This window comes from Theobroma cacao, chromosome 3, assembly GCF_000208745.1.
Source record: "Theobroma cacao cultivar B97-61/B2 chromosome 3, Criollo_cocoa_genome_V2, whole genome shotgun sequence".
Lineage (NCBI taxonomy): Eukaryota > Viridiplantae > Streptophyta > Magnoliopsida > Malvales > Malvaceae > Theobroma > Theobroma cacao.
Genome location: NC_030852.1, coordinates 7,577,254 through 7,601,408, shown reverse-complemented (window position 1 = coordinate 7,601,408; position 24,155 = coordinate 7,577,254).

Below are 24,155 nucleotides of genomic sequence, written 5' to 3'. Positions count from 1 at the left end.
TAGTTCAACTTTTAATGGGACTTCTTGCCGTTGTACCATCTATACAACTCATCAAATACATAAAGTTCAAATCTCAAATTACTGAGAACAATTCTTCACCTCAGTTGGTCAAGTCATCAATTTCACATATATGTGTGTAAATTCATTTCCAAATGTCAACATTCCTCATTATGCATAAGGATCCATGTTTTCACGTGCCTTGGACTACATCTTCATTTATTCATCCCCATCCTTATCCAAGATTCAATATAATAATCCTCATAGTTCATGTTAACATTCTCATATTTAATCTATGAGCATTGGGGTATAATCAATTTTAGATTACCCTTTGTATATGTTTAAATCACCGTTCCACTCGCATCTTACCATAAGTTATCTCTTACGCAATCCATAAGAATTCTCATTATGCCTATGCATAGCTTCACATCCTTTTCATGCCCATACTCTTTTCTTATCATTTCCAATTATACGCTTAAGTTTCATTGTACTATATATCCTTGCATCACAATGTAATTAATCACATCTCACTCACCAAATGCCATTTTCATTAAATTGCAATCAATATTCTATATGCTTTATAACCTCATTGATCCTTCAAAGATTTATCTCTTACTTGATCATTGCATCTTATGTAATACCACAATCTCTAAAAGTCATCCTTATTTCTCAATTATTCTTCATACCTCTAATATATACATTACATCCTTGTTGTATTTCGACTTTAATGAGTCACTTAAAAACTTAAACTGATTCGAATCGTGCATACCTTAAGCATTTTCGAATTCTAATTTTCATACTACCTTAAGAAGTTTTCATAATCGGATTTCATTATCCAAATTTTTTTTAATAATCCTTTGTTCTATTCTTCCATACTAATGTGACATCATTCTTGTCACAACCCAAATTCTGGGTGATGACTGGCGCATGGGCCTAATGGACGTAGTCCACTAAGCCCAAGCAAGCCTATGAATATAACCTTTTCACCATTCCATTAAAAGTTGCTAAGTCACATTTTATAACTTTGAATCAAAATAATACTAAACATTGCCATCTCATAGTGGCATACTAATCAAAGAGTACATATATTATCTAAACATAATTTAATAATTTACATCGATTTGTCTATACACAACAAAAGAGTACTCGACTTTTAGCAGAGAGACTTGGACGAATGTACAGCTACTGAATGCCGAGTCATCTACCAAGGGTCGAATATACGAAGACACTTCGACCTAGTTACCAGCTGCCTCGTGATCTGGAAACATGAAGTTGAAAACAGTGAGTATAAACCCAGTAAGTGAACAAGAAAGGGAACAAGCATACAATAAGGAATGTTTAACAAAATCATGATGCATTCATTTTTCAAAACAATGCAATTTATTTTAGTTCTTATTAAACCCTTCATGTAAAACCCACATGAGTAAATCACTTTATGAAAAGGATCTATGCTCAATAAAGGATTTGGAGAGTGAAAACTTTAATAGCATATGTGCGAATCAAGTCAAATAAATGACGGTCCTCGCTGCAACGGAAAGCCATTCTCGCTGCAGCGAATGAATTTTTGCTGCAGCGACACTTGATTTAAATTATCAACTAATTGAGGGTTTCTTAATTGGCCGAGGGTTTCTCACCAAACCTCCTCATTTTAAACTTAATTCATTTATTCCTTAATTTTGGAAGTCCATGATCAACTATGGTACAAAAAAAATGGAAAATAGGGTAGCAACCGAACCAAATGAGGAGCAAAACAAAAAGTTTTTCGCTACAACGAGATTCAAGCTCCCTGTAGTGAAATTTTTGGTCTCAAAACAGATAGTTTCTCACTGCAGCGAGAATGAATCTCGCTATAGTGAGAAGCTACAGTAACATTCTCGCTGCAGCGAGAATACATTTTCGCTATAGCGAGATTCCCGGCTAGCTTTACCCCTCCAACCCGAGAGTTTCTCGCTGTAGTGAGAAACAGAGCACCAAGGAAAAAGTTTCCTTTTTCCCCAAGACAAGGCCATCCTGCTAAACTGACAAAAATAACATGAAACGCAAATAAATTCCCAAAGTTCTACACGTCAAATTTTTCAAATGCATTACAACCATATACCATATTATGAACTTTCTATAACACACACATTTACATATACATACATCATCATCATGTGTGCACTCCCTACTTGCACACTCTATCATCGTCATGTGTGCACTCCCTACTCGCACACCTCAACATCACCACTTAACATCATTCATCAATACATACCACATATTCATAATATATATACATACATACCAACATAATAATAAACATATGGATTCATCCTTATACACATCTCCCATTTCACAATATCAAAAACATTTAATCAAGGCTTGTTCCCTGGCACACATTTTCAAAGGCAAGTTGGATAAAATCATTCACATTTCCCAAAACAAGTTTGAAATGCAAGTCCACTCACCGGTATTTTGTTGAACCTTTAGTCGACTCTACTTCTCTAATTATCCAAATGGGGCGATGGGGCTTCGTTGGAACCTATTATCACATTAACATCACAATTAACTCAATTCTCATAATTATAAGTTCCACAAGCTATCACCTACTAGTTTTCCAAGTGCCATTAAATGGCTATCCATTTTCACTATCCTAATCACTCCAAAATGAATTTACAACCTCAACTACCAAAACACTCACAAGTTTAAACACTAATCAATTTCAACACTAAATATCAATTCTATTTCACTACTCACCTTGGCAGTTTTGTGCTTGAAATTCTTTCCAAAAACTTTCAAGCTATTAAATAAGCTTCCTCTTTCTAAAATTCTTAACTAGAGAGAGAGTATGGAAACAAGATTTTTCAAGGGTTTTAAAGTGAGAGGATGGAAGAGCACTGTGAGACCCCAACCTCTATAGGCTTGTAGCTAAACATAGATATAATAATACGAGCCAGGGGTTGTTTCATCATTTTCTCTGATAAGCTCCCAGAAGAAAGTTTTATGATATATTTAAGGTCTAAATAAGTATAAGATTGCATAAATGATGTGCATTGATGAAACACACAAAGAAAACTAGAAGTTTCGACAATTTTCATAACAGGGGCAAAATGATCATTTTTCACCTCGGGTTAAAATTTTAAGTTTTTATGAACCCGAGTATGTTTAGACCATTATGGACCTTGTCCTAGTGTCAAAAGAACAAAAAGATTGCATAAAAGATTGGAGGAGAGTAAGTTAATTGGTGGAGGGGCAATTTCGTAATTTTAAAGGAATGGATAAATTTGGCCTATAAATATCTTGAATTTCCAACACCTTCTTGAAATTTCCAGTAGCTTGTCTTCTTCTTCCTTCTTCCCTCTCATGTTTCTTCAATTCCTCCATGGGAGTTTTCTTCAAGCTTCCATAACTTTCGCTCTTTAGCTTCAATTATCATGCTTTTGGTGCACCCTTCCATAAACCCTTGTGCTATTTCATCCTTTCACTTTAAAACCCTTGATAAATGTCATTTATGCACTTTCTCTCACTAGTTGGGCATTTTAGAGAGAGAAAGAGAGAATTACCCCATTGATTTGGAAGCAATTAGAAGAGAATTTGACTATAAAGGAGCCCTAGGGTAAGTGATGAATTAAGCTTGGTTTTTAGCTGCAGAAAATGGCTAGTAATTGGGATTTATGAACTGTTTTGTTATTGACTATGTTCATTACCTTTTAGTGATTAAGATAGTGAACATAGATAGCCATTTAATGTGGCAATTGAAAGCTAGATAAGAGATAGCTTTTAGGGTTCATAGTGTGTAAATTGACCTATTGATTATGCTAATTTGATCCTAGGTTCCAAGGAAGCCCCATCATCTCATTTGGACAATTAGGGGAATTGGAGTCATCTAAAGCCTCTACAATCAATTGGTGAGTGGATTGCCTTCGAAACTTGTTTTAGGAAATATAATGTATTTGCCACCCATTTGAATGAATTATCAAGTTTTTCATAAAGACAAGTGCCTTGGGAACAAGCTTGTGCAAAATGGTTTTATGTTGTGATATGTGATTGCTATGGATTCATGCACTATTGTAGTATGATGATATATAAATGTGTGTGTTGTGCATGATGAATGATATTGTGTATAATGACTGTCACCGTGTGTGTGCACGATGTGGGGGGATGCACATGCCATTGATGATGGTGGCGTGAGAGGTGGATGATGATAGTGCCCGTGTGCATGATGTGGGGGGATGTACACAATGGCACTGATTGTGCACGATGTGGGGGGATGCACACGATGGTGCCAACCATGTGCACGATGTGGGGGGATGTACATGAGCTGGGTGTGATTGTGATGATGTTGATGTTTATTTATGTAATTATGCATATCTAGACTTATGAAATGAAAACTTATGAATGTGATATATGATTAACATATATGAGAAATTTGATACATTGCACTTTGGGAATTTTCATGTGCTGTATGTTGGTTTTGTTGGTTTAGCAGGATGGCCTTGTTGTTGAGTGAAGGGAAACTTTTCTCTTGTTGCTCTGTTTTCGCTGCAGTGAAATTCATTCTCACTGCAACGAGAAACTCTCGGGTTTGAGAACTTTCACCAGAACTGGTTCTCGCTACAGCGAGATAGTCATTGTAGCTTCTCGCTGCAGCGGAAAAGGAATCTCGCTGCAACGAAAAACTCTCTGTTTCATCAGTGAAATTTCATTGTAGCAAGAAAGAATCTCGCTGTAGCGAAAAACTTTCTATTTTCTAGGTTGCAATTTTGCTGCAGCGAGAAACCTTCTGTTTCTAGGTTACAATTTCGCTGCAGCGAGAAAGAATCTCGCTGCAGTGAAAAACCTTCTGTTTTGGTCTCCTATCTTGTCCAATTGCTGCCCTGACTTTCACTTCTTTGCTACCATATGGGAGCATGGACCTCCAACATTAAGGATTAACGAGTTAAGTTTAAAATGGAGAGGTTTAGTGAGAAACCCTCGACTAGTTGGGAAACCCTCGTGTGGTTAATAACTAAATTCCAACGTCACTGCAACGAAAATTCATTCTCGCGGCAGCGAGAATACCTTTCCGCTGCAGCGAAGATTCGTTGTTGTATTTGACTTGCTTGCGTATTATTAAAGCTTTCATTCTTCAAATGATTCGTTATGTATGGGTTCATGATTTTCAATTGACTAATCATTTAAGAGCTTGATGAGGGGTTTTTAATAAGAATAGAAACAAATTACATTGTTTTGAAAAAGAATGCATCATGATTTCATTAAAGATTCCTTATGGTATACTTGTTCCCTTTCTTGTTCACTCACTGGGTTTATACTCACCATTTTCAACTTCATGTTTTTAGATCACGAGGCTGCAGGTAACTAGGATGAGGTGTCCTTGTAGACTTATATCCATATTTTGGTAGGTGTCTCGACATTCAATAGCTGTACATTCATCCGAGTCCCTCCGTTGGAAGTCAAGTCTTCTTTTTGAGATGTATAGGCAAACTTGATGTAAATTATTGAGATATATGTTGTAGGCAATGTACACTTAATTGGTATGCCAGTATGAGTTGGCAAATGTTTAATTTTATTTTGATTATAAGTTATGAAATATGACTTAGCAATTATGATGGGATGATGAACACGTTAGATTAATAGGCTTGCTTGGGCTTAGTGGATTACATCCATTGGGCCCAGTGGATTACATCCATTGGGCCCATGAGCCAGTCATGGCCCGAAATTTGGGCTGTGACAAGCATAAGGGTTTATGAAAAAGGTGCACCAAAAGCATGAAATTTAGAGCTATTTGAGGAAGGTTGTGGAGCTCTCTTATCAAGCTTTCATGGAGGTTGGGAAGCAACGTGAAAGAGAAGAAGAAGAAGAAGAAAAGCTACTGGAGAATGTAGAAGCTGTTGGAAGAAAGAGATATTTATAGCCCAAGCTTATCCACTCCACTCAAATTACCAAAATGCCCCTCCACAAATTAGCTTATACTCCTCCAATCTTTTATGCAATCTTTTTACTCCTTTGACACTGGAAAAAGGTCCATAATGGTTTAGAAATGCTCGGGTTCATGAAAACTTAAAAATTTTGATCCAAGGTGAAAAATGACCATTTTGCCCCTATCATGAAAATCATTAAAATTTTTGTTTCCTTGTCATTTGACCCATATTTTCATCATTCCTTTATGCCTTAGGCCTACCTAGGCCATAATATTGTTTAAAATCTTACTTTTATGGGCGTACTAAGGAAATGACAAAATTACCCCTAATCAAAGATATGGCGTGTACTTCTATCTACGAGTCTATAAAGGTCAAGGTCTCACAATTCTCCCTGGACCAATCTGTAGTTTGTAGTTGGAACTAAAAGACTTGAAACAAGGTTCTCCTTAAGTACTTTTCAAAGTGACTATGAGTACCACTCTTAGCTTGCAGCTTTTTTTTTATAACCACATAACTTAATACTTGCTTTTACAAGATCCATAGCAAAACTCCTCTTGAGTATTTCCTTGGAGATACCTATCTTAAACTTATGTCTCACCGCATGTGATCACTTAACCCGTGACTTAGCCGTTAGGCTCCTCAGCAAGTTTTAAAAATCCCATCTTTTATACTTGCCGTGTATGATTTACAATTCCTTCTCAAAGATGTTTGTGCATTCGTGAAACACTTAGTCTCTTATGTGCTCCTTAACATCCCGAGCATATCGTTCTATAGACATGCACTTATTCTTAAAGGTATATAAATATGTACTCATCCATTCAATCCCCAACTCATCTTCATAGGTTTCTAGGGTGCCAGACAATTGGCCTTGTGTTGTTACTAACCCTTTTCATTTAGCTGAGTCAAGACAAGAATTGTAAATTCTCATAACGATATTCTGGATAAACCCATTTGCTATACCACCCTTGTAATCCTTCATTCACACTTTCATTACTTGGTTTGACATCCCTTACCCATCTCTCATATATTCATCTAACTATTCGTTCACCTTTTCCTTAGCCTTTAACAAGGCTTAATCTCTCGTCTCCTTTATTTCTTAAGATTTAACTTTGGTCAACATATTATCCATCTGAATGCTTCACATGGTATCTTATCTCAATGTAGCCATCTCAAGAATCTTTCAATTTCTTTTTTAATTATATGCCCATATACAAGGCGATAAAGAAACTTTTCAATTCATTCATGTAAACATTCTCTGGAACATTTAAAACTCCCAAATAACAAAGCTGAATGACCAATGACCATAATTCAACTTGTAAGCTCATTATCATGCCACTCCCATCTTGCTCATGTATCATAGACATGAGGTATTCACAGCGCTGCGGTGCTGGATAGTTAGTGTTGTAATGTCACGGCTGTTGGACATGGGATAGTTTCAACGCTTTAGCGCTAAAGAGTTAATGATATAGCGCTGTGGCTGCTAGAAATTTCTTCCACGAATAAGTTCTTCCATCTTTAAAGTTACTATAGGGATCATGCTCCACCATTTGGCTTTCCTCCAAGCCTATCCCACAATCTTCATGACCAGGCATATCATTTCTTTTGCTTATCATATGCACTAAGCTGAGTCAATATTTTCAAGCCTCTTTTATCCTTTAACATTTATCTTCGACCGATAGGTTCCACCTTAGGACAATCTTGCCATATTGTGCATCAAATTCTCAATATATAATACCACACACAAAAATATCCTCCATTTATGACATTCCACGATTCCTTAACATTCACAATTAATTGTCTTTCTTATCATGTAACTCAAATAGCTCTGTTGACTTTTAGTACAAATGACCATGAAAATAGTTCATCTTTCTCCATGCTCTACATTCACAATCTTTATTAAATCAAGGATTCACCTTTTCCCAAGTTCCATAATTTAATTCCATTGGCTATATTTGTGCCCAATTATTACCTCGTAATGTCATGGCATCATTTTGTAATTCCCTCCATACTTAAATTTTACAATCCTTGACTTAATCACATCATCCTTTCTAAGTGTCACCTATATCCTCATTGATTTCTCCCATATCCTTCCGAATTGTAACTGTAACTGGGATTTCAATTTCATCTTTCTACGATTAATTGGTAATCATTCTCGTAGTTGTTTGTACCATTAATGACTTTCTACATCGGTCTTTAATAATAATTTAAGGTGACTAACCATGCCACTAGGGTGAATATCCTTCCTTGATAATTACATTGCTAGTTTACCTCTGCCATACTAAAAGATTCCCATACACCACACTTGCCTAGACTTAAAGTGATACGAACTTCAATGAAATATTAAGTGTCTTTAGGATCCTCGTTGCCTCGATCCGAGCACATCGACAGATCCTGTTTCGGGTCCTCTTCCATCTCTTGGGATTTTTTCATTTTATCCTTAATCCGAGCTTGTTACTGCCTCTCAAATTCCTCCTTACTAACAGGTGTAGCACCTCTCCCATAACCAGAAGGGAAGTGTCGAACAATAGATACAAATACCTTCCTAGGACAATAATTATTGATCGTCATTTTTCCCATCTTGTTCGTGTTCTTTTTTGTCGAATTGATTTCATTATGCACCAATCTTGCGAGACTCCTCAAGCTCTTAAATAATGGTTTACCTCTCGAGGAAACCGATCCACTCAAAAATTGGGTCGGGTTACTTGTTCTGTTTTCACCCTTGGGCACATATCGGCTTCGAGTAATGGAATCTAGCGATCCCTCGCTAGTACTATAAGGGGTATTAGGACTATCGTCTTTTCTAGACATGGCGTGTGCAACCGACACACGTCTACCTATACTCAACCAAGTATTGATTACTCATCCATCTATACATCATAAAAGTAGGCAGGTTTCTAATGAAGTAGGGGCCTATGTAGCCTCCTATTCTTGACTTGCGTTGCGCACCCACAATCCAAGGACAAGACTCTACACGAAGTCCAACAACTCCACTGACCACACATGAATCCCTAAGATTTAACTAAACCTAGAGCTCTCATATAAGCACTAAATCATGAAAGTATTAGAGTTTGTTTTTGGGAATATGGTTACTAATGGTTACCGTATTTGAATCATCCGTGATGTTAAACATATATGAATAAATAAAGAGTGTTTGATCCTTCTATATTATGAAATGCTTGAATGGAATTTGTATAGAAGTAAGTAAAATGAAATAGATGTTGGTTGATGATTTAGACCCACAGTCAATGGTGGAATAGATGCTTGAATGTTGGAAGGTTTGATAAAAGGTCGAGGTAGAGGAATTGTGGATGGTTAAGTAACATGTGCAATTGATGATTTAAGGATGATTTGATTGAGGTGTGACCAGAATTAATAACTTATTTGAATTCTCTTCATAAGATGAAGGATGATATTGTTTTGATCCAACAAGAGTAGCGCACATAACTATATACTATGACATTGTCTAGTTTTCTATAAGATTAGAAGTCGATATGATGCATAAACCAAGATTCTATGTTCAGAATGCTCGACAAAAGTGACGTGGCAGAACTTTAGAACTTTGATTATTCACCCTAAGCCCATTTGAATTCGAGGACGAATTCATTTTAAGTGGGGGAGATTGTAGTACCCCGTATTTTGATACGGTGGCTAATAAAGTTTACGGATGTCAATTGAGGTTAATTACTGAGTTAAAAAAGGGTAATTCAGAAGTGAACCTGTGAAATCTCGATCTTCATAGACACATAACTAGAAGTAGACGCCATAATGCAGACTAGGGGTAATTTCATAATTTCTCTTGGCGAGCTCCTACAAGTGGGTTTTCTTTATGCTATTAAAGTCTAAATAGGCCTAAGGAAGGAGTAAATGATGTTTATGATGGTAAATAAATGAAAAAGATAAAAATAATGATAATTTTCACGATAAGGGTAAAATGGTCATTTTGCATCTCAGGTCTAAATTTTTAAGTTTCATGAACCCTAGTACCTTTAGACTATTATGGACTTTGTTTTGGTGTCAAAAGAGCAAAAAGGTTGCACAAAGGATGGGAGGAAGACAAAACCACCATGTTAAGGGTATTTTGGTAATTTCGATGGAAATTTTAATTAACTTGAAGCATAAATATCTGAGCTCTAGCAATTTCTAGCAGCTTCTCCTTCTTCTTCTTCCTCCCCTTTCACGTTCCTTTTATCCTCCATGGAAGCTTGCTTTGCAACTTCCATAACTTTCTCTCTTTCTAGCTCCAATTTTCATGCTTTTGTGCACTTTTTCCATAAAACCTTTGTGCTCTTTCACTCTCACCTTAAATCCCTTAAAAAGTTTTACTTCCATCTTCCTCTTACTAGCTGGACATGTAGAGAGAGAGAGAGAGAGAGTGATTTCCCTTGTTAGCTTGAAGAATTTTGAAAGAGAATTCAACTACAAAGACCATCAAGGTGAGTATAAGTTAAGGTTAAATTTCTTTAGTTGTTGATAATGGCTAACAATGGGGTTTGTGAGTGGTTAATCATTGAGGTAGTTTATTCACTCTTAAGGTGACTAGAGTAGTGTGAATAACTAGCCACTTAATGGCAATTGGAAGCTAGTTAGGAATAACTAGTAGAACTTGATTAAGAAAGAACTTTTGGAATTATATTAATGCCAATTTGGGTTGGTTGTGATGTTGTGTGTGTGTAGGTTCCAACAAGGCCTCACATGTCCATTTGGAGCATTAGTTGAGGTTAGAGTCAACCAAAAGAATCAACAAGACCGGTGAGTGAACTTGCATTTCAAAACTGTTTTGGGAATGTGAAACTATTTGAACAAAACATTGATTGATTTTATCTAACTTTTCTTAAAAACGTGTGCCTTGGGAACAAGCCCTTGATAAATTGCCTCTATGTTGTGACATGTGGCTATTATGGATTCATGCACTACTACATTATGTTGATATATATATATATATGTTGTGCATTGATAGTTGATATTGTGTGATAATTATAACTGTACGTGTGCATGATGTGGGGGGATGCACATGCCGGTGATGACTGTGGTGAGGGAGATGGATGATGATAGTGCCCATCTGCACGATGTGGTGGGATGTACATGATGACACTGACTGTGCACGATGTGGGGAGATGCACAAGATGACTCCGACTTTGTGCACGATATGGAGGGATGCACATGAGCTGAGGGAGATGATGGTGGTATTGGTGTTTATTTATGTATATAAGTATATATATGTTTGTGAAATAAAAGTTCATGAATATGGTATATGGTTGTAATGCATGTGAAATTTGGCATGATGAATCTTGAGAATTTCTCATTTTCTTGCAAATTGATTTTTATTGCAACACCAAATGGATTTTTAGTGCAAAGGAGGTCTTTTTTACACTTAGGTGCTCTGCTTCTCGCTACAGCGAGAAACATTCTGTTTTGGCAGCCAACAACTCGCTGTAGTGAGAAACTCTCGGGTTCTGGTGCAGTGCTTTCACTTTGATAAATATTTTGACGACCTTCCCGTCCGAATTGGGAACAGTGGTAAACATAAAAGTTGTATCTCTGCCTCTTATCTTTCTAATGGTCTAAAATCAAAGTCAATTGGATTTCTATAGTGGGAGATATGCAAGAAAAACTGAAACACATGCAAACTAACACTGTTTCTCGCTGCAGCGAGAAACTTGCTGCCATGCTTGCTACCTTGCTTGATTTTGACATATTTTTCACCCATTTAACTTCATGGATTGATCATGGGTTTTTTGCAACACTATGAGGTTATTGATCAAAGTTTGAAATGAGGGGTTTTTAGTAAGAAATTAAATCAATTGCATTGTTTTTGAAACAAGTGCATCATGATTTCCAAATTCCTTCTATCGATTGCTTGTTCTCATTTTATGTTCACTCACTGAGTTTTATACTCATATTTTTAAACTTCATGTTTGCAAATTTGGAAGCAGTTTGAAGGCAGTTGGGACCTAGATTGAGTTGTCCACATATGCTCACCTTCTGGGTAGGTACTACGACATCTCAGTAGCTGTACTTTCACCCATGGTCACTCCGCTAATGGTCAAGGGTCTGTTACCTATGAACGCGTATATGTAATGTAATCAGCTAGGATCCATATTATAAGTCAATTATATATATTTGATTACCGATGCCACTATGAGTTAGCAAACGGGTGACATTATTTTGACATAATAAAATTGTGAGTTTTGGGTCACTATAGAATATTACTGAAATATTTTTAGTTCAAAGTTTCAATATGTGGTTTTAGAAATGATGGTTGGGAATGATCATCGGATTTGCATAAAAAAGGCTTGCTTAGGCTTAGTGGGCTATGCCCAATGGGCCCATGAGTCGATCATGGCCCGGTATTTGGGTTGTGATAGATTTAACCCTTATAATATCCTTTATCTTACCTTTACCTCAGTGTTGTTGGATTTACCACGCAAGCACACGTATCGTTAATAAGTAATATAATGAAAGTAAAGTTCATTCCCATGGAAAATTGACCAAATCATTTTGCTAAGTACTAAAATTAAAACAACTTAATCTTATCCAAACAACAAAATTTAAAACTACATCAAATTAAAGAAACTGAAACTAAAACTAAAACTAAAACTAAAAGCAAAAGTAACAATTTAACTAAAATCAATCAATTAAAAGTCTAGAACCGTAATATCCCCTAAACGTTTCATCTGAATCTCTTCTATTCCTTCTTTACTTACTAAATATGCCTGAATTGTTAACTTATAGTTCTAAATTATTTATCAGTCTCTTCTGATATTCTTATAAAAATATCTCCCTTAACCAATTTACTATATTTCTATGCAAATTGAAATCAAGAAACACCCACTAACTTAGACTCTAATTATGGCAACATATGACATGTAAGTGTATTCCTATCCTACATGGGAATGAAATCTATCATCTCATGCAATTGATATTTGAACATATGTTATTTCATTCATGCTTACTCTAAACTCCCTTTTCCCGTTCTGTTTAGGTTTTCAAATTAATCTAATTGGTGATCAAGCAATTAAACGCATTAAGAATAGGATTGAAATAAACAACTCAAACACTATCAATCATAAGCAAGAATAAATATTAAAAATTCAAATTATGCATTGGGTTCAATTGTGATTCTAAATTAAAAAACCTAATCCAACATAATTCCTAAAAACATCATCCAAAAAGAAAATTAACCATCAAACCTAAACAAGAAAGTATAAAGATAAGAAGAAAAGAAAGAACTCTAATATTTGTCAATTCTTTGATCTGAATCTTCCTTGTTTTCCTCGCTTTCTTGCTAGCTCGAATGCCTCTTTTCTTCAAAAACCTTGCTTAATTGTTGCTTGAACGTGCTTTTGAAAGGGGAATTAAATAGAGCTTAGATTTGTGTTGAATTAGAAGTCCAAATGCACAAGAAGTTTTCTCCATGTATGGGCACTACGATGCTACCACTTTGGTGGCTGTGGCACTAAATCCTCTATGTTCCTAAAGTGTCTCTGCTTGTCATGTCACTGCGGTGCCATTTCCTTCCATTGTCACGGCTCTCTTTGTTCTGTTTTGAAATATCAGGCTTTGTTGCATTACTTAAAATTATGTTGAAATTTTTGCATTCTTCAATGCTGAACTGGGTGACATAGAAAACACGAAATTGTAGCTTTGCCTTTTAACTTTCTAATAGTTCAAGAATCACATCAATTGGACTTCTGTAGTGGAAGATATGCTCGAAATACCCAAACATGTGCAGTGGAAGTCTACACCTTAAATGCATTCATCTTCACAAAATATCACCCTTTTCATAGCACACCTACAAAAGCAACAAACTAACTTAAATAATAACTGAACTTAAAAAAATCATAAAATAACTTAAAACAATTAAACCCAACATAATTAAAAAAATAAATAAATGACTAAAAATAACGAATATTTAAATTAAATCTTAAGAACTTAGACAAAATTCACCTAAAATTGTGACCAAATAACTCTATAAAATAGAGCTATCACCTAGGCTTACATTACAAGCCAAATAAAACTCTAAGGATCCTTGATTAAGTTTTAGTCTACATTAGTGGAGAGAGAGAGATGAAAAGCAAACCTAAGGGATTGTTGTACTAGTTCGAAGTTTGTATTGGCATAAACTTATCAAGATTGCATAATTTTTGTTGTAAAAAGATTACAAACACACACACGAAAACCTGTTTGAGAATGAGCTTGCAATAGAATTGAATCATGAATTTAAATAATATCTATGTTTTATCTTGAGTTGAGATTTTAAGATAACTTATAAAGAAATTATGGGAGTTCATTGGCTTGGTGGAACTCATCTCTAGTTAGTTAGTTGTTTATTTAAATTGTTTTCATCGTTTACATGTTTTATTTTTGTTTAAAGTTTCTTTATATTTTTGCTCAAGGATTAGCAAAATCTTAAATTTGGAGGTGTGATAACTTTATGGTAAAGAGTTATTTTGTTATATTTTTAGTATTAAATTGGCTAAGTTCTTGAGATTTAGTTTAAAAATTAGGTAGTTTTATTTATTTATTTTAGTTTAGTAAATGATGTTGAGTTGATTTAATTTAAGTTATTTTATGTTAGTTTGATGATAATTTACTTTTAGTTTAGTTAATATTGATTAGTTTGTTGCTTTTATTGGTGTGTAATTGAAAAGGGCTTTAAGTGTTAAAGAAAAGGGCATAAAAGGACCATGCTTCTCCTGTACTTGTTCTAGTATTTTGAGCATAACTCTCATTCTAGAAGCTCAATTGATGTGATTCTTAAGTCAAAAAAAATCTAAGAGACAGGGATACAACTTTCATGTTTACCACTTTTACTAGTTCAGTCTAGAAGAAGGAGAAAATCATGTCACAAATGAAAGTAGTGGAGTAGAGCAGAGAAGGCAAGATAGAACCTTAGGTGCTGCTGCCATGGACGCATGGGAGCCATGGTGCCATGAAGAAGAGGAGACCATGGGCCAAGATAGAAAGCTTAGCACCATGGTGCTGAGGAAAGTACCATGGCATTGACACGATAACTCAGATTTTGAAAATTCAAAACTTTTATTCCGAGTAAGTGCTTGAGCCCTATTTGAAAGACCTTTGCAGAGCACTTGAGAACAACAATTAAGATAGGCTTTCTTTGAAGAAAAAGAGCCGTCAAGCAAGCAAGAAATCGAGGAAAAACTCTTGAAGATTAGAGATTGAAGACTTGACAAATCTTAGTTTTCTTTTTTTCTTTTGTTCTTTTTATACTTTCTTTGTTTTAAGTTGATGTTTAAACTTTTTTGGATGATGTTTTTAGTAGTTATGAGAAACTAGATATCTTATCTAGAATTGCAATTGAATTCAACGTGTAGTTTGAATTTTTATGTCTTTATTTTGCTTATGATTGATAGTGTTTAAGTTGTTTATTTTAATCCTATGCTTAATGCATCTAATTGCTTCATCACCAATTAGATAGATAGGTTAACCGAAACGGAACTGGAAGAGAGAGTTTAATGTAATCCTTGGATGAAATAGCATATGCCCAATATCAATTGCATGAGATGATTGATTTGATTCGTGTGTAAGGTAGGAATACACTTATATGTCATATGTAGCCATAATTAGAGTTTAAGTTTAATGAGTCTTTCTTATTTGCAATTTGTATAGGAATATAGTAGATTGGTTAAGAAAGATATTTTATAAAAACATTGGAGGAAACTTATAAATACATTAGAACTCTAGGTTAACAACTTAGCTATAGTAAGTAAATAGAGAGTAAAAGAAATTTAAATGAAGTGTCGAGGGGATATTATGGTTCAAGACTTTATTTGATTGATTTTTTTTATTGATTTTTATAGTTTTAAATTGCTATTCTTGTTATTAGTTTTAGTTATTTTTATCTTCAGTAGTTTTAAAATTGGTTATTTGGATAAGATTGAGTTGTGCTAATTTTAGCACTTAGCAAAATTTTGGTACAATTCCTCATTGGATCAATATTCTACTCTTTATTATATTACTAGTTAATAATACGTGCACTTGCATGGTAAATCCGACAACAATCACACCTACCATGTATGAGATAAGCTACTCCTCCATAAGGCGCCTAGCCAAGCAAGCTACTGATCTGTAAAATAAAAATAGGGAAAAATAAAATGTGAGTCATAAAGACTCTGTGAGTGGATATGGGGAAGGGGACAAGCTGTCACGACCCTATTTCTGAGCCATGACCTGTGCATGGACTCAATGGACATAGTCCACTAAGCCCAAGCAAGCCTATTTACGTAATTCTGCTCATCATCCCATCAACTATTCTTAAAGTTACATCTCACAATTCCAACCCTTAAGTACTTTAATAATAACTATAGCAATCAAAGACTACATTTTTATTAACCCAAAATAATACTAACCATTGCCACTCATGGTGGCTTACCAATCAAAATATACATATATGGTCTAAGGCATGCATCTTAATGCTTTACATCACATGTACGTATTTACAAACAAAAATGACTCTAAGCTTCCAGCGGAGTGACAAAGGTGAAGTTATGGCTATTGAATGCCAAGATACCTACCAAAACGACAAAACTATAAGGATACCTCAACCTAGGTTCCAACTGCCTCCTGATCTGAAAACATGAAGTTGAAAACAGTGAGTACAAACTCAGTGAGTGAACATAAGAAGGGAACAAGCAATGATAAGGAAAGTTGATAATCATGATGCACTTATTTGGACACAATGCAACTTAGTTCAAGTTCTTATTAAAATCCCTCCATTTAACCCTTGGTTGTAAAATCATTTAATGATGAAAGAACCATGTTCGGCATGAAATTGGAAAGAGAGGAAATTTTCAACAATCATCCAAGCAAGGCAGTATAAACAACATGTTTCTCACCGCAATAAAATCAATTTGCAAGTCAATGGGAAATTTTCAAGATTCATCATACCATACAATCACATATTATAATCATGATCTTTTTATTACATATACATATATTTAAGCATATACTAATTCGTATACCACCCCATCTCACCCAGCTTATGTGCATCCCCCCACATCGTGCACATAGCCGGACATCCTATCTCATCCAGCTCATGTGCATCCCTCCACATCGTGCACATAGCCAGAGTCATCGTGTGCATCCCTCCACATCGTGCACAATTAATGCAATCGTGTGCATCCCCCCACATCGTGCACACGGGCAGTATCACCATCCATCTCCCTCACCACCGTCATCACTAGCAAGTGCACACTCACCCCGCACATGCACGGTTGCATTTGTCACATAATGGTACCATTTATGACATAGTATATGTATATATATATCAACATTATACAGAAACATATGAATTCATCACACAATCCATTTCATAACATAAAAACATTTCATAAGGGCTTGTTCCCGTGCAAGTTTTGAAGAAAGAACCAAGTAAAACGTTTTAGGGGATTCAATCAAACATATATGTGTATATCCCAAAACCTTTTAATGCAAGTTCACTCACCAGTATTTGTTGAACCTTTAATCGACTCTAACTTCCCTAATGGTCCAAATGGGGCTGAGGGGCCTTGTTGGAACCTATCACGCACAAAAACATCACAGCCAATCCAATTTACATTAATATCACTCCAAAAGCTGTTTCCCAAATCAAGCTTCAATAGCCCTTCCTATCTATCTTCCAATTACCATTTGATTGGCTATTTCGTTTCTCTACTTTAGTAACACTAGAAATAGATAAACAATTTCAGCAAATAACACAACTCATAACTCTAATTACTAGCCATCATCAACAACTTAAAACCAGTCTTAATTCATCACTCACCTTGGTGGATTGTAATGAAATTTCTTCCCAAGAGTCCTCAAGCTAACATGAAACCTCTCTTTCTCTCTCTACAAAGTTCAGCTGGTGAGAGAAAGTATTGAAGAAAGACTTTTAAGGGTTTGTTTAAGGTGAAGGAGTAAAAGAGTATGAAAAACCCTACAACAGGGTGTGTAAAGCATGAAAATTAAGGTTAGTTTGAGAGAGTGATGGAAGCTTGAGAGAAGCTTTCATGGAAGAGGAGAGAAACGTGAGATGGGAGAAAGAAGAAGAAGAAGTTGCCAGAGAAATGTAGACGCTTCTAGAAAAGATGAGATCTTTATAGTTAAAGCTTATCTAATTTCTCATGTAATTACAATAATGCCCTTAATAAGGCCACTTGTTTTCCTTATTTTCTTGTGCAATCTTTTTACTCTTTTGACACTGGAAAAAGGTCCAAAATCCTCTGAAAGAGGTCCCTTAAGTAACCCCCAAAAGTCCAAGCTTCAAAAATCCCATAAACTTGGTATTTGTGAAAATTACAGTGACGGCCGTGGCTCTCAATTTCCAATGTCGTGGCGCTCAAATGTTCTGTCCGAATCTGTTCTTCTAGCACAGTACTTTTAATTTGACAACGATTGTGACCACTTTTTCGTCAAAATTGGGCAAAGTGGTAAACATCAAAGTTTTAGCCCTGCCTCTTAGCTTTCTAATGGTCCAAAAATAATGTCATTTTGATTTATGTAGTGGAAGATATGCTTGAAAAATCAAAACATATGCAAATAGAGCAATAACCCACTATGCACCTTTCTTCACCAATTGAAATTATTTTTTAATCCTACTTCTATAACGACATAAAATATTATAGGTAACATAAAACTACCATCATTAGCTCAAATTAAACCTTTAAACATAAGTTCTACCTTGAGTTACGCGTTTATGAAGGTTGAGGTTTCACACAAGCCAAGGGGAAGAGTTTTACAATTAATCGTACTTTGCCAAAACAACATGATATTTCATAAATATCCATATAAATACTTTCAAACGTTCTATCATTTCATTTCAACATTTTCCATAAATTCATTTGAAATTCATTATGCATAAAAGAATCAATAACCATTTGTACGTCTATTCACAAAAATTTTTAAGGAGAAAATCAAGAGAGTTCTTTGAGAGAAACAAGAGTTCATCTCAATAATACTAGTACTTATATCGTTGGTAGTGGAATTAATCCTTATATAACCTGTACCTTGGGTGTTACCTCCCACTTGGCGATTTAAGAAACTTTATATAAGTTTTCCTGCTCAATAGCTCCATATCAACCTTTTAATGCATGAATAAACATTTGTGAAATTAACACATCAACATTATTAAGTGAACATTTCTCATAATTCAATATAGGCATGGATACCACAACCTCAACAATTGGCATGTTCGCCTCATCATCATAATTATAAAGTGAATGGCACGACGCCCTACATCTGGCTCTTATCACATGTGGTATGATGCCTCACATTTGGTATGAGTGTTCATGTGTAATAATGCTCAACATTTGATCCTTGTCACATGTGGTACGATGCCTCACATCTAACCCAAGTGTTCATGTTGAATAATGCCTCACATTTAGCCCTTGTCACGTGTGGTACAATGCTTCACATTTAGCCTTTATACACGTATGGTGCAACGCCCCACATCTAGCCTTTATGCATTCATGGAAATTTTATACATACTTAAGACATTATCATTACACAACATGAAACAATCAAAATTTATGATAATCACATTTTATCCTTTCCATCCATAACACAATTTCATTTAAAGGTATTATTATATCCGCCCATAAGCATCAAGTGGTGGGAACTTACTCATCCACTCTCATAATTTATATTTGTAGGCATTTTACCATCCGCATTTAACAATCAAGTGGTGGAGACTTACTCATCCACTCTCATAACTATGTTTGTGGTCATTTTACCATCCACATTTAATAATTAAGTGGTGGAGACTTAATCATCCACTATCATACCTAGGTTTGTGGGCATTTCACATTCACAGATAAATGGGCAGGTATGTATTCATCCGACTAGGCTTCAACTTAGCCAAGCATCAATTGTGCAACATACATCCAATTGAGGAGTAATTAAATAAAATCATTTAAAAGAGCTTGTCCCCCTTTATTGAAAACTAGTACATAATATAGGTATTGACCACATAATAGATTGAAAACTTTGTTGAAAACATTTATTCTCATATCGTACGATTTAACAAAACCACAATAGCATTCAAAACATGCAAGTCGTCCAAATCGATAAATCATGTTCAACTTTACCATAAAAAGTACTTAAAATGGTGTACCCACTCACCTTGACAACAAGCGTATTCTTTTCCTAATCTTCGTGTCAACAAAATCTTGCTTGTCTACAATCTTGAGCTCTAGCAATCACCTGTCACAGTAATTCTAGCATAAATCCCTATTTTTCCATCAAACCCATTTATTCGAAATTGACGAATTAAACTCATATTTTTCATTCAAACTAATAACTCACCTTACTTCAAACCCAAATCATATATAATGAACTCTTAATCATTCTTACCTTCCCAACATTATTGAAGAACAAAAACCCCAAAATCCTACCTCAAATTCAGATTAAATGAGCTGAAATTTATAAAACCCTTAAGTTAGGTCGAAACATTGTGATTAAAACCCAAAAATGCTAAATCTTACCTTAAATTTGAGTTTGTAAGGTTGAATCTTTGTCTAATGGTGTTTTGAAAGGTTAGAGGAGGGTTTGTTGGTTGTTGGGGATGAGTTAGAGGCTAAGAAAATGTAAAATGAAAGCAAGGGCTCGTTTTTAACCCTTTACATTTTGATATGTCAAAAAGGCAATATAGTCGACTACTTAAATTTTTTAGTTGAGTATGGTTGTGTTTTATTCAAGTATCTCATACTTTCTATTATAGGGTCAACTAGGGAAGTTATAGGGTCAATTATGGCTATGAATTCTTCAAGATTTTCATACTTTTTGCTATAAAATTGACTTGTGCAAGTTCATACTTGCTAACATACATTGTTTTGGCTTCCTTTTTCAACCATTCCTTTGATCATCACTCATCCATGAACATAACACAATAATATGGAAGGATTTACATCACATGACAAGGAATCTCATAGATGATCATCACTAATGCATAATTTATTAAAGTTCTAGTTTTCACCTAATTTCCATAATAAGTAAAATTAGGGTTTCACATTTTCTCCCCTTTAAGAAAATTCATCCTTTAATTTACTTAAACATAATAACCAAAGCTGCTAAAAATAAATGTGGGTACTTTGCTCTTTGATAACTCTATTATATGGAGTTATTTTGACACATTTTGGGGGCTTAAATAATTAGATCTTTGAGATTTTAGGTTTAAACTATAGCATTTTAGGTATTTTTCTAGTTTAAGTTTGATTACATGTTGAGTAGTTTATTTAAGTTATTTTAGTTAAATTTTATGTTATTTTGTTTTAAATTACTTTAAAAGTAGTATTGGTAATTTCTCTTATTGCTTTTGTAGGAAATTTGATAAAAAAGGTTCATTTGATGAAAATCCATACAAGTATGGTGATGGCTTCATTCATATATGTTGTGATATTTTGACCATATCCTATCTACAGAACTCCAAATGAAGCAAATCTTGCACCACTAGACTTATAAGAGGAAGAGCTACAACTTTTATGTTTACCACTTTACCCAGTTCGGATTGGATCATGGTGAAAATATTTGTCTAAATTCGAGCAATGCAGCAGTACGTATGGACTGCATATAATTCAGTATTTGGAGCCTATGTTTCAATCCAAAAGTCCAATTGACATGATTCTTAAACCATTGAAAAGTTAAGAGACAAAGATACAACTTTTATATTTACCACTTTTCCCAGTTTGAACCAGATCAGGGTGAACATCATGTTTGAAGTTGATAAACTGCTGTAGCATTGTGAGAACAAGGTTGCAGCGCTGGTGAAAGGAAGCTCACCATTCAATTTTGCCGAGAGCTTAACATTGTAGTGCTAGAGAAGTAGCACTGCAGTGCTACTGTAGCAAAAAAAACCAGTACCGCGAAGCCAAGAAATTAAGGTCGCGGCACTGGGTGATTTTCCACAAATGAAAATTTGACATGATTTTGAAAATTAGGTTACTTGGAGCTTATTTAAGGGACCTTTTCAGAAATTTTAAGGGGGAGGTAGCAACCAGCTATTCCGAAGATTTGGAGCCAAGAACAAAGCAAGAAAACAAGAGAATTTGAGAGAGAATTGAGATGGAAAAGCTTTAATAATTAGTTTCTTTCTCTACTTTTGTGTTTCTTTTATTTTCTTTGACTTGGATTCATGTCTAAATTTCTTTGGATGTTGATTTTATTAGTTATTATGAGCTACATTATCTTTCTAGGATTGTTGTGGATTTTAATATGTAGTTTGAATGTTAGTTTCTCTTTTCTTTATCATGAATGGGTGTAGTTTTGCTTATTCAAATCTATTCTTAATGCTTTTGATTGCTTGGCCAACAATTAACTGATTTGTGAATCTAATTGAGACTAGATAGAGAGATTTTAGATTGGACTAAGGTTTGAATAGTGTATGTTCATGTCCCTTTGGTGATAAACTTCGTGATTTGGGTAGACATATGCCAATTGCCATACATAGCCATATTAGGACACTTGTTTAATAAACTTAATTTAATTGATTCCTATAGAAATATAGTGAACTAATTAAGTTAGGTATTTGTACAAGCAACTCGATGGAGACTTGTCCATGGCATTGGATTGTAGGTTAGTAAAACCACCTTAGAAAGATAAATAACAAGAAAAGCTGGTCTTAGATGAGATGTTGAATGAACCCATAATCCTTGGTCTTTAATATGCTGTTTTTCTCAACTTATTTAGTTTGTTAGTTAATTTAGTGTTTATTTTAATTAATTTTCTACAAATTTCAATTCTTAAATAAGATTGATTTGTTATAAGATTTTAGTACTTAGTAAAAATTTAGGAACAAATCTCCATGGAAATGATACTCTACTTCATCACTATATTACTTGTTCAATACGTATACTTGGTGTGCGAAATCAATAAGTTTTTGGCGCTATTGTTGAGGACTTTGTTTTCTTTGTTATTTGCTAATATTAAAATTTTTTAGATTAGTCTTAATTTAAGTTTTATTTCTTCGTTTGGCAGTTGTGTTTAGTTGTATGAGAAGAGCAAACAACTTGGAGACTATCTCGTGTGATCCAAAAATTGAGCAACCATTTCACAGACTTCGACAAGAGAATCAACAAGGTGTTGCTCTAGTAAATGCAATGGCTGATCAATGGGGTGAATAACAAATCCAATAGCATGTAGTAGCTGACAATCGTTGCTTAAGGGATTATGTTGATCCTTTGGTACAAGGAATTCCATTGAGCATTCGAAGGCTGTTAGTATAAGCCCTACAAGCCAATTTTTGGTTGTATGGGAATTGCAATTTTGAGATATTCATGTATGACATTTTGTTATTCATAATAACATTGAGGTAGTTCTTTATCCATAAGTTTGTAATTTAATTACTTTTTTGTACTTATGTAGATAAAGCCCATGTATATGCCTTGCAAAAGAATTGTATTGGGATACAATTATGAGATCCTTATGCATTAAAGCATTATTTCAAAAAGTTCCTAATCATTACATTATTGAGACAGGGCATCAATAATACTCAAAGATTGGCATAAGTTATGTTCCTTACTTGTGAAGTAAGCAATCATTCTCATAGGTTGAAGTATAAATATACTTGGAACTAGCATGTGGGTGCTTGTCATGGGAGAGTGAGTTCACTGAACATGACTCAGCATGAAAAGTGCATTTGGTATTTCACTCAAGTGTCTATGCAATACTTCTCATGTGTCAGTTGAGTAAATATTCCCTAGACTTGAGAGACCAGGTTGTCTTATGTGTGGAGTGCTATGCTTTGATTTCATCCCTATGGGTGCCTAACCAAGGATGCCAAAATAGGATGCTTTTGGGTATAGCATGAAGCATGTGAAGACAGATAAGTGGTCAAGATAGGAATCATCACCCCAAGTGATTCAAGGGGAAATATCTCATTAGTTCTTGGTTGATATTAGCTTAATCAAATCCTTGGCCAAGGTGATTAGGAGATTATGAAATGAGTTTCATAAGTCTCCATAAAGCTAATGATCTAACTGCAAGAACAAATATAGAGATCGATAAGAGTAGGCACTACACCAAGCTCTGATCATCTTCGGGATATAAAATGAGGGAATGAATTACACTAAAAAACTGTACACTGAAAGGTTGTCAAAGAATCCTTTGACTCTCCTAACAATTGGGTGGCCATGATGCATTGCTAGATGCCAATCATGGTCTATGGAATTGAATTAGTTAATTTAAAATTGAATATGATTCATTTAAATTAATTAATTAATAATATTATAATTCAATTCCATTTTCAACATGTTAGGAACCTAATGG